The sequence below is a fragment of the Mauremys mutica genome, chromosome 3 (genome assembly GCF_020497125.1).
Source record: "Mauremys mutica isolate MM-2020 ecotype Southern chromosome 3, ASM2049712v1, whole genome shotgun sequence".
In the NCBI taxonomy this organism is placed as follows: Eukaryota; Metazoa; Chordata; order Testudines; family Geoemydidae; genus Mauremys; species Mauremys mutica.
In genome coordinates this window covers 72,097,072-72,110,367 of record NC_059074.1, presented here as the reverse complement: position 1 = coordinate 72,110,367, position 13,296 = coordinate 72,097,072, and positions in this window count along the sequence as shown.

Sequence of the window (13,296 nt, the reverse complement as noted above, 5' to 3'; positions counted from 1 at the left end):
ACTGTTAAACTAACAGATGTACAGTTATTAATCTTGGAAAAGATCCATATACACTTTTCAGAAAGATCAGAGAAGCCAATTAGAGGATAACATGGCATCCTGTGTACAGGAACGGCTCTGCCCTTCCACTATACAGGCTCAAATAAATGCCAGAACCTGGGGGGAAATGCCAGAAAAATAATCTGTTTTCAGTATTGCTGTCTGCCATTTTAAACCAACATTGTCCTCAAACTAAACCTTTAAACATCTGTGCACCAAGTGGAGCTGTGCAAATTTTTGATATCTGTGAACTAGTCTCTTTCCCCTTCCAAAATTTTCATATGCCAGCCTCTAAGCTCCCCTAAAACATAATGTGGGTTCACACTGCAAAATAAATGTCAAAAAGAACAAGTAGCTCAACCGCAGAAAACAGGGGCATTCAACAACATTCTAAGTGGGGTAGGGGTTATTAGGAAATATAAATAAATTAAATTGCATGTGTACTCATGATAGATTTTTATTTAAATTTTTAGAACATGTTAGGCAGCTGGAGCAATGAGTATACAAGACTTATGTATTCATATTACAAGGTGAAGTCCTAGCACTATTGGTATAATTGCCTCAGCATAAAATACTGAAGCAATGTGTTTTGGAAATAGGGTGACCAGACAGCAAATTGAAAAATCGGGATGGAGGTGGGGGGTAATAGGAGCCTATATAAGAAAAAGACCCAAAAGTTGGGACTGTCCCTATAAAATTGGGACATCTGGTCACCCTATTTGGAAACAAGGCCTGATTATTATTATCTTTCTTACTGGAATATAAAAATGGTAATTGTGAGTGATCTATCTCCTGTCATCCAGTGCCAGTTTATGGCAGCTGGAGGCTTAGGGACACTCGGAGGATGGGGTTGCATCCCTGACCATCTTGGTTTATAGAGGATAGGTCCATCCAATGGCTATGAATTTATCTAATTCTTTTTTGAACCCAGTTATACTTTTGGCCTTCACGACATCCCCTGGCAACGAATTCCTCAGGTCGACTCTGTGTTGTGTAAAGAAGTACTTTCTTTTGTTTGTTGTAAACTTGAACTGTCTATTAATTTCTATGGGTGACCTTTAGTTTTTGTCTTATGTGAAGGGGTAAATAATACTTCCCTATTCACTTTCTTCACACCATTCATGATTGTGTAGACCACTATCATATCCTCCACTCCCTGAGTTGGCTTTTTTCTAAGATGAAAAGTCCCAGTCTTTTTAATCTCTCCTCATTTGTAACCTAATAATTTTCATTGCCCTTGTCTGCACCTTTTCCAATTTTAATATACCTTTTATGAAATAAGGTGCCCAGAACTGCATGAAGTATTGAAAGTGTGGGAGACTCATAGATTTGTATAGTGTCATTATGATATCTTCTGTTTTATTATCTATCCATTTCCTAAAGGTTTCGAACATTCTGTTAGCTTTTTTGACTGTTGTGAACATTGTGTGGATGTTTTCAAAGAACTATCCACAATAACTCCAAGATCTCTTTTTTGAGTGGTAACAGCTAATTTTGAACCCGTCATTTTGTATGTATAGCTGGGATTATTTTTTCCAATGTGTGTAACTTTCTACGTATCAACACTGAATTTCATCTGCCATTTTGTTACCCCATCAGCCATTTAGCGAGATCCCTTTGTAATTCTTCAAAGTCTGCTCTGGACTTAACTATCTGGAGTAATTTTGTATTGTCTGCAAACTTTGCCCTCTGACAGTTCATTCCCTTTTTAAAAATCATTTATGAATACATTGAACAGCACAAGTCCCAAAACAGATCCTTGGGGGACCCCATTATTTACTTCTCTCCATTGTGAAAATGACTATTTATTCCTACCCTTTGTTTCCTATCTTTTAACTAGTTACAGATCCATAAGAGGACCTTCCCTCTTACCCCAGGCTGAGAATCTACTATTGAGAATTTGGCTGTCCTCTATCTTATTATTTACCTAAACGTGTGCATATTGTCTTGAAGATTACTCCTTGAAAGTCCTGACAACAAGGCAAACTACTGTCTAAAAGATTAGTTGGGTTTTCTTTGAATAACTAAGCAGGGGAATTAATTTATGGGCAGGTTTTTCCACCATTTTGGTCATTTAACACATGTTGTGAGGGTTGACTTTTTTTTTCTTCCTTGCCTTTTCTGTGATGAAATCAAACAGTGCAGCTAATGTTGCACTAACCTGGCAAAATCTTGACTGTAGGGAGGGAAAAAGGATTATGCTTATTATAGTGGGATCTAAATGAAGGTTCCAACTTTGAATCTGTGTGTGAGGGATTTGACTGCTGTTCATAGGCCTAAATGAATAGTAAGTGATTTTGTCGAAAGAATTAACATGCCTAATTCAACTACTTTTTTTAATCAGCATACAAACCTTTAAAACTCTCAAAATGGTTTACCTTATTTTGCTGAAAAGTAGGAGGTAGAGAGGAAGACATTAAAAAGAGGTGTGAGTATGTAGGGCCACAATTGATTTTGTAGACATGTAGCGACAGGTTTATTGATTCTGACTCATGAAGTATGAAGTTATAGATTTGTGCCATGTTAGAAAGCCAGCTAAAACACTTATATAATGTCACGCACTGTCCAAGCACAGGTCAATTAGACTCTTGCTTTATATCTCTTGGCTGTTTATGATACATTGTAGACATGATTTAGCAGCTGGATCAACCAGCCAACTTTTCTATTTTACTAACAAAATATATTGTGCTTGCTCAGAAATGGGGACAAAGGAGGCAAATGCAATTATTTTAACACAGAAATAGGTTACTGGGATTTCATATTTTAGAACATCTTAATTAAAATTTAAAAATGTGGTAGCGATGAAAAGTGCTAGTTTGTCAGCCCTGAATGAGAAGGCTAGTGTACTTGTAATTATGAGTCTTAAAAGTGACTGCCTGCACAGATCAGCACTCTCGGGATCTGGGCATTCCTTACATGCATCGGCTAGCTCAGACCCTGCAGGAAGGTTGTGCCCTCACCGATTTACATGTTCAGAAGTGATTCAAAGAAAGACTTAACATATGAAGCTCCTTATATGATGGATAAGGCATTAGGGCATCTCATTGACTGTTCTTGTAGATGTGGTTGTCAACAAGAAAACTGTCTTCAAGGACAAGAGACTTAAACATGATGTGCAAGAGATTTAAATAGAGTTTCTATCATCTTTGTCAGAACCAAACGCGGGTCCTATCAAAGGGGAGGTTCTCAAATGTGTGGAGCAGGAATGTTTCAGAAATATTTTAGCAATTGGATGAGTGAAGACTGAATGTACTGGGGGCGTATGATTCATCTGTCTGATGAATTCTATGCTCAAAGACAACCTTGAGTTTTTGCACGCCAGCAAATAGTGTGACATAACATGGGCTGTAGGAGAAAAAGGAAGTACAACTTTAGCAGATATCCATACAAAAATATTTTCCATTTCAAAACATAAGCTTTCCTTGGAGAAACCCAGAGACTTTACAGTAGTCTTCTGTGAAATGTCTCAGAGCCGTCTAAATGAGAACTCAGAAAAAATTACAATCCAGGCTTCATCACGCTGAGATTATTTATTTGCATTATAGCTGCATTTATAGGCCTCCTGTGAGATTATGACCCCATTGTGTTAAAATTTTTGCATATGCATAGTAAGACATGAAAGGATTACAAACTAACTAGAAAAAAAAAGAGTGAGAGAAATATATTATCCCTATTTTGCAGATGAGGAACTGAAGCACAGAGAGCTTAAGAGATTTGCCCAATATCTCACAGGAAATGTGTAGCAGGACCAGGAATTAGACTGACATTTTCTGCATCCCCATCCAGGGCCTTAATCAAAAGACCATCTTGCCTCTCAGTCTATTTGTTTTTTCCCTCACCTAAAAATTATCAAAGCAACTATGGAGCCTTTCAGAGACCATTCATGTTGAGTGCTGCATCTGAATTGCTACAGTTGATGCCTGACTCTTGATGCACCACTCTTAAAGTTCAATTACCTCTTGACACAGAAATCATGAGCAAATTCAATTTATTGTGTTCAGTGATACTGCAGTGGGATTTTATGTTAGTATTTATGCTTCACAATTTTCAATGTAAGGAAAATTACTTAAAGGGCAAGCAAAATGCTGTCCATTCTAGTATCTAAGGCCTGGTCTACACTAGGACTTTAATTCGAATTTATCAGCGTTAATTCGAACTAACCGCTCAACCGTCCACACCAGGAAGCCATTTAATTCGAACTAGAGGGCTCTTTAGTTCGAATTTGGTACTCCACCCCGGCAGGTGGAGTAACGCTAAATTCGACATGGCTAGCTCGAATTAGGCTAGGTGTGGATGCTAATCGAACTTAGCAGCTCCGGGAGCTATCCCACAGTGCACCACTCTGTTGACGCTCTGGACAGCAGTCGGAGCTTGGATTCTCTGGCCAGCCACACAGGAAATGACCCGCGAAAATTTGAATTCATTTTCCTGTCTGGGCGGTTTGAATCTGACGTTCTGGTTGCACATCGGGGCGAGCTCCGCAGCACCTGCAACGATGCAGAGCTCTCCAGCAGAGGAGTCCGGGCAATCCCAGAATAGAAAGAGGTCCCCAGCATGGAGTGAGGGAAGTCCAGGATCTGATCGCTGTGTGGGGCGAGGAGTCTGTGCTCTCGGAGCTGCGCTCCAACAAGCGGAACGCGAAGACCTTCGAGAAGGTCTCTAAAGCCATGAAAGAGAAAGGATACAGCCGGGATGTGATGCAGTGCCGCGTGAAAGTGAAGGACCTAAGACAAGGGTATCAAAAAGTCAGAGCGGCAAACGGACGCTCCGGAGCCAAGCCCCAGACATGCCGCTTCTACGAGGCACTGCATGCCATTCTAGGTGGGTCTGCCACCAGTGCCCCACCAGTGACGGTGGACTCCGAGGACGGAATAGTGTACCGGGACAGTTCCTCCTGCCTGTTCGCCGATGGGGAAGATGAGGAAGGGTCTTTTGAGGACGGCGCAGGCGACATCGAACCCACTCCCGCTTTCCCTGACAGCCAGGATCTCTTCATCACCCTCACAGAGATCCCCTACCAACCGTCCCCGCCCGTTAACCCGGACTCGGAATCAGGGGAAGGATCAGGCGGTAAGTGCTACAAACAGGGAAACATTTATTTTTTTAAGAAACAGGGATATATATAAAAAATAGAAATACTATATAAAAAATAGAAAAAATAGAAATACTATACAAAAATTATACTATACTATACAAAAATTTTAAATATGAAACTATACAAACAGCAGGTCTACACATATAGGAGCTATACAAACAGCAGGTCTACACATACAGGAATGGAGCAATAGTCCTCTGGGGACAGTTCAAAAAAGCTCTCAGAGAGCAGCTGGAAAAGCCTCAGCAGGAGGTTCCTTGGTAGAGGTGCCTTGTTGGGTGCTCCGTTGAAGCACACTCTTCCGCGCCAGGCCATCCTCAGGTAAAGGGGGACCATCGCCTCGACGAGCATGGCAGCGTATGGTCCTGGTCTGTGCAGGGCTTCTGTTAGCATCCGCTCTCTCTCAGTCCGCCTGACACGCCTCAGGGTGATGTCGTTGTGGAAGTGCTGCATCTAATTAGTGGAATTAGTGTACTGTTACTATTGTGAATGGTAGACTTTTACTTTGCATAAGAATGACCCTCGCTTAACAGAGTTTTACTTTGCATAAGAATGACCCTCGCTTAACAGCCACGTGTTGGAGGCCACAGAGGAAAAGCATACAGTGATCTTTCCCGTGCACTGGCGGGAGGGGCCGCAAAACGGTCATCTTTTCTGCTTTGCACATTGCCTCCAGCAGGAGAGCACAGCTAAGCACTAACTGATAAGCACTCTGTACTGTAAGGCTTACCAGGACTTTGTGCAAGAGGGATGCAGCTGTCTTTCCTCGCTTGTGCGCTATCCAGTGCAATGGCGCCGCCAATAAGAGCGTATTCCGAAATCTCGGACTAGTTCTGAGATCTCATGAGACTTGGTTCCCTCTTTGGTCTTCTTAACTGAAACTGACTAGACTGTGTTTACTGTTGGCAAACATGTATTTGTTCAAGGAAATCACCTACTTTTTCGCATCACACAGCTTCGGCTCCTTCCCGGACTGCCCCGGCATCCCCCTCGCAGAGGCTGGCTCAGATTAGACGCCGAAAGAAAAAGACTAGGGACGACATGTTCCAGGAACTGATGGCCAGCTCCAGAGCGGAGGCGGCAGAGCAGAGACAGTCGAGGGAGAGCCTGTGTCAACGGGAGGATAGGTGGCGGCAGGAAGACCAGCAGGCGACTCAAACGCTGCTTGGTCTAATGAGGGAGCAAACGGACACGCTCCGGCGCCTTGTAGATGTTCTGCAAGACCGCAGGCAGGAGGAGAGAGCCCCCCTGCAGTGCATCTGCAACCGCCCTCCAACGCCAGGAAGTCCTGTCCCCCCCTCACCCAAAGTTACAAGAAGGAGGGGCGGTAGGGGCCGTGAGAACTGTCCCTGCACCGCAGCACACCGATAATGTTCGAGACAACTCTCGCGCTGTAAATTTGTACAAGCTCTTTCCTTACAGCATCAACCAGTCCCAACTCCAAGTTCAAACCCCCCACTGTGTACTACATTACTAAAAGCGGTTTGGTGTTACTGACTGTTTCCGTCACGTTTCTGGTGTCAGAAGACTTTCTGTTGTTGTGTGTGTGTGTGGGGGGGAATTGTAATTTCAGTGCATAGCCCACAGTGCCATGCTACAGACTTGGCTGCAGGGTCAACTGCAGGGCACACACAGACTGCAGTCACTAGGCACCAGGGACAGTCTGTGTGGTGTATGCTGCCCCGGGTCTTTCCTTGATGTGTATGCTTGTGCAGGGTCCTGGTGCCTGCCGTCCCCGAATGTAAAGGCAGGCTTCCCTTCACATGCACTTGGACCGTAGTCACGATCCTCCCCGGTGCCCTGAGCCCCAAAAAGAGACCTCATCCAGGGGCAGATACTCACCCTTCCCCCACACCCCTCACCCCTTCCAACGCCCAAACCCACAGCCGTCATGTTAACCCCTATCCAAAGACGGCACCCCTCGCCCCTTCCTGCAAACCCACCCATCAGTGCACACCTTACCCAGCACAGAATGCTTCCATGTTTCAACCAGGAAACAGAAATGCAAAGTCAACGAAAGATTTATTATTAATTACTAAAACATGTCCTTAAAAACGTCCTTCGGAAGTGGGGGAAACTTGGTTTATGATCAGGCTCTCTTAAAATCAAGTGGACAGTCACAGGTTACCCTGCTCTGCGAGGAAACTCGCTTTCAAAGCCTCCCTGATGCATATCGCTTCCCGCTGGGATATTCTCTCAGCACGGGTGTCTGGCTGATCGTAAACAGCAGCCAGGCGATTTGCCTCAACCTCCCAAGCGGCCAAAAAGGTCTTGCCCTTGCTCTCACAGAGATTGTGGAGCACACAGCAAGCAGCAATAACTACGGGGATATTCTTTTCGCTGATGTCCGAGCGAGTGAGTAAGCTCCGCCATCTCCCCTTGAGACGTCCGAAAGCACACTCCACCACCATTCTGCACTTGCTCAGCCGGTAGTTGAAGAGTTCCTTCTCTCTGTCCAGGGCGCCTGTATAGGGCTTCATGAGCCAGGGCATTAGCGGGTAGGCTGGGTCCCCGAGGATCACTGTAGGCATCTGCACATCCCCAACCGTTATTTTGTGGTCCGGGAAGAAAGTTCCTGCCTGGAGGCGTCTAAAGAGACCAGAGCTCCTGAACACACGCGCGTCATGAACCTTGCCCGCCCACCCGACGTTGATGTTGGTAAAACGTCCCCTATGGTCCACCAGTCCTTGCAGCACCATGGAAAAGTAGCCCTTTCGGTTAATGTAGTCGCTGGCCTGGTGGGCTGGTGCCAGGATAGGGATGTGAGTCCCATCTATAGCCCCACCGCAGTTTGGGAATCCCATCGCGGCGAAGCCATCTATGACGACCTGGACGTTTCCCAGGTTCACTACCTTTGAGAGTAGTTGCTCAACGATTGCGTGGGCTACTTGAATCACAGCATCCCCCACGGTAGATTTGCCCACGCCAAAGTGGTTCGCTACTGACCGGTAGCTGTCTGGCGTGGCAAGTTTCCAGAGGGCTATGGCCACTCGCTTCTGCACAGTCAGGGCTGCTCGCATCCGGGTGTCCTGGCGCTTCAGGGCAGGGGACAGCAAGTCACAGAGTTCAAGGAAAGTATGCTTACGCATCCTGAAGTTTCGCAGCCACTGTGATTCGTCCCAGACCTGCAGCACTATGCGGTCCCACCACTCCGTGCTTGTTTCCCGGGCCCAGAATCGCCGTTCCACACCATGAACTTGACCCATTGCCACCATGATCTCCACGGCGCGGCGTACCCTGCTTTGTGAGAGGCCTGCGCCACTCTCCTCACCGCGCTGCCGGAGCCTCCTCGCCCGATTTCTCATCAGCTGGCTGTGGAAGAGGTGGACGATAAGGTGCGAGGAGTTGACAACGGCCATAAGTGCAGCGATGATCGCAGCGGGCTCCATGCTCGCAGTGCTGTGGCGTCCGCGCTGTAACCGACCAGAAAAGTGCGCGAACAGATTTCCCGCCGGCGCTTTCATGGAGGGAGGGCGTGATTGACGGTTCGATGACGACAGTTACCCAAAACCACCCTCGACACATTTTTTCCCCCAGCAGGCATTGGGAGCTCTACCCAGCATTCCAATGGGCAGCGGGGACTGCGGGAACTGTGGGATAGCTTCCCACAGTGCACCGCTTCCAAAGTCGACGCTGGCCCCGTGAATGTGGACTCAGAAGTTCGAATTTGTGTATTTAGTATGGATACACAAATTCGACTTCATAAGGTCGAATCCACAAATTCGACTTAAGTAGATTCGAAATAGTCCTGTAGTGTAGACAAGGCCTAAGTGACTACTAGGCGCTGACTTTCAGTTTTCCCCGGGGATGCTCCACTCCTGCTCCACCCTGAGTGCCTCACACATATCTGAGGTGTCCAAGTTCAACATAATCCCTTTTGATAGAAGACAACAAGCAAAAAATATTTCCTCACAAACATTTGTCTGGAATTGAATATCAAGGGGTCCTGTGCATCTTGCGGCATGGTTACTGGAGATGTGATGTTGTCTAGTTGGGGACAATAGATATTCCTTAGCCACTGCTGGAGAGATCTTAATCTGAGTCTGGCAGATGGAGTGCAGGAGGCCACAACCCACCGAAACATAGTTAGTATTGGGATCTAGCCAGACACTTGTCCCTTGAATTTCCTGCCATGTGTCTTGAAGTTAACATAGATGAGAATTAAGAAGTTCCTTGCTCCCAACTTGATGTTCAGCTCACTAGACCACACTTCCTCCCTGAAAGAGCAGTTTCTATTTCACTTGGCATTCCCTTTCAATGGGTTTGCAGGCTGATAAGGCCCTTCTGCATGTTCAGTGCCATAAACATTTTATTCATCATTTATTGAAAAAAAAATAGTCTTGCCAAGCCTCCCAATTTTCACTATTCTCTGATATGGCTGAAAGTGTACTTTTACCACTGCAATTTGAATTTTCTGTTATATTTTTGATTCCTATGCATGCCTCAGTTTCCCTCTGTATTTTGCATTGCTACACAGTAGGGGGAAAAGGGTTACAATTACTTCTGGAGCAGAGCAAAATTCCCAAGGAGTTTGTGTCATTTAGCTGTCTGCAGCGGAATGGCTGAAACCAATCTGAATACGAAGAGACAGTGGGAACCTCAAGTATAACAGGGGTAGCCATGTTAGTCTGGATCAGTAAAAAGCAACAAAGAGTCCCATGGCACCTTATAGACTAACAGATGTATTGGAGCATGAGCTTTCGTGGGTGAATACCCACTTCATCAGACGCATGTGGGAACCTCAGTGGCCAGGGCATTCACACCTAGCAACCAACAACCAAGAGGAAGCTGATTTCCCCCCATGGGTCCTGGGGCTGGAGCACCCAGGAAAAAATATACTGGGTGTTCAGCACCCACCAGCCACAGCTGTTTGTCAGCTTGGGGAGGGTGGAGATCAATGAACGGTGGGAGGGCAGGGGCATCAGGGAGTGGGCAGAGTGGGGTGGGAAGAGGTGGAGTGAGGATGGGGCCTTGAGGGAAGGGGCAGAATGGGGGCAGGGCCTGAGGGTGGAGCAGGGGTGGAGCATCCCCGGAGAAAACTGAAAGTCAGCGCCTATGTTTCCCCCCATCTCTATACAGGGAAGCAGAGCACAGGCCCCATCTGGAGAACAAAGGGGAAAGGTGTCAGGTGGATGGGATAAGCACTCGCTTTGGAGAAACACAGTGTTCCCACCTTGGACTGACAGAGTGACAGAGCCAGAAACAGAGAGTGTGACAGAGTACACAACAGCGTGGCCGGGTGTAATGTTGACTTGGCCAGAATGGACTGTGTCGTAACCTTTATATCTCTGTATTAACCTAAGGCCTTCCCAAGTTCTAATTGACTAATAAACCTTATTCTGTTTTGAAAAGGCTACCTGGTGTCACTGCAAATACTTGCTGAAGTGCATTGGTCCTTGAAGAATGGAAAAGTCTCTGACCAGGAGTCTATCTGTATTGGGCTCACTGGACAGAACTCAGTGTGTGAAGCAGGAGCTCTAGAGCTCAGAGGTTCAGCCTCAGAGGTTTTGATGTCGTGTGGGCCACCCTTAAGGAAGAGTGAGACCCCTCGGAGATCTGCAACAGAGATGAGATTCCACCAAGGAACTGTTTAAAAGCTTGGGGGTATCACAGATCCTGTGGATCTGTGACCGGTGCATATATCGAAGTAAAACCAGAACACTCTTGTATAGTGTTCTACAAGACAATCATTGCTCATTGTGCCAGTACGTACCCACTAACTACAAGAATATACATCCATGGATAAAAAGACACCATATTGCCCTCCTCGGGGAAAAAAGTTCCTGGTTGACAAACATTTTAGTAAGAACAATTTTTTATAATTAAAATTTCCCATTGCATAAGAAAGCAAAAAACAATATTACATATAGTCAATTAAGAATTCATTAACAGTTAAATACATATATTTTATTTATTTGCTAGAAGCCAAGGTCTGATATTTTGCTACCTCTGTCACATAACTGAATAATATTAATCTCATTCCCACCCCCCAACAAAAAAATCTTGATAATTAAATGTCAAGGTAATAATGCGAGACAAGATAGAAACAGAATTACCATTATAGGTGCAAATTGGAAGCTTGATCCTGCATTTTTATTTCATACCAAAATCCCATGATCAAATTCCCATTGAATTCAATAGGATTTTGGGATGCACAAGGAATGCTAGATGAAGCACTTGCTGGGGAGCTGGTAAATACCAATCAATAACACTTTATCACCACTTGGGTCTGATTCTCAGGTAGTGTAAATCAACATAGTTCAACTGAAGTAAATGAAACAACACTGATTTATAGCAGCTTAGAATTTGAACCTATCACCGTGGTATCTAAGCAAATGGGCTACACTCGGACTTACACTGTGTTCCTTTGCAAAGATGTGAGAAGGAGTAAGAATTCCCCTTTTATTCATTCACAGGCTAAACTGTCCTTGGGGCAAGGTGCCAAAGTCAGGCTGCTTTCCTATTTACTCCTCCCCAGAGCACCTGGAAGAGTGGACAGGGAAGACTGGGGAGTGGGTTGTGCCCTGGCTGTCTTCTCTCCTCCCTGGCCAGGATAGCGGAGCCAGCAAGCAGTTGCAGAATAGGTATTTACTGCTGCTATAGGCCAGTAATAAAATTACTACTTCTCCTGGAGCAAGAAGGAAGCAGGAAAAGAATTGTGATTCTGCATCTCAACGCCACCGAGGCTACTTACGGAGTGGGGCAGCTTACATCCTACCCCTTACTCAGGGTTGTGCCTGAAGTCAAAATCTAGCCTTTTGTAATTTTGCATAGATCTCATCAGCTATATCACTTACAAAAACAATGAGGAGTCCTTGAGGCACCTTAGACACTAACAAATTTATTCGGGCATAAGTTTTCGTAGGCTAGAACCCGCTTCATCAGATGCATAGAGTGGAAAATACAAGAGCAGGTATAAATAGATGTGATTTGAATAGATATGTGGACAGAGTTGGCATTGGGGTTTGGTTCCTGGGTTGGTGTTTTTGTTGTGTGGTATGTGGTTGCTGGTGAGTATTTGCTTCAGGTTGGGGGGCTGTCTGTAAGCGAGGATGGCCTGTCCCCCAAGGTCTGTGAGAGTGAGGGATCGTCCTTCAGGATAGGTTGCAGATCCTTGATGATGCACTGGAGACGTTTTAGTTGCGGGCTGCAGGTGATGGCTAGTGGCGTTCTGTTACTTTCTTTGTTGGGCCTGTCTTGTAACAGGTGACTTCTCTGTACCCTTCTGGTTCTGTCAATCTGTTTCTTCACTTCACCAGGTGGGTATTGTAGTTTTAAGAACACTTGATAGAGATCCTTTAGGTGTTTGATCCTGATGGTGTCCACATATCTATTCAAGGGACACCATCATAGGACCTAACCACATCAGCCACACCATCGGGGGCTCATCCACCTGCACATCCACCAATGTGCCATCTTGTGCCAGCAATGCCCCTCTGCCATGTACATTGGCCAAATCAGACAATCTCTATGCAAAAGAATAAATGGACACAAATCTGACATCAGGAACCATAACATTCAAAAACCAGTAGGAAAACACTTCAATCTCCCTAGTCACTCAATAACAGACCTGAAAGTGGCAATTCTTCAATACAAAAACTTCAGAAACATACTCCAATGTGAAACTGCAGAACTGGAATTAATTTGCAAACTGGACACCATCAGATTAGGCCTGAATAAAGACTGGGAGTGGTTGGGTCATTACAAAACCTAAACCTAATTTCCCCAACACTAATTCCCCCCTACTGTTACTCACACCTTCTTGTCAACTCTCTGAAATGGGCCACTCTCATTACCACTTCGAAAGTTATTTTTCCTCCCTTGGTATCCTGCTGTCAATTGAATTGTCTCGTTAGACTGACCTCACACTTGGTAAGGCAAATCACATCTATTTATACCTGCTCTTGTATTGTCCACTCTATGCATCTGATGAAGTGGGTTCTAGCCTACGAAAACTTATGCCTGAATAAATTTGTTAGTCTCTAAGGTGCCACAAGGACTCCTCCTTGTTTTTGCTGATACAGACTAACATGGCTACCACTCTGAAACCTGTCACTTACAAAGAAACACAGATAGGACCGGGCTTCTGGAGAAATGTGGGGTTAATGCAGGGAAATTCTACTTCTTTTTTCTTCTATTAAAAAATGGAATAAGTTAAACAA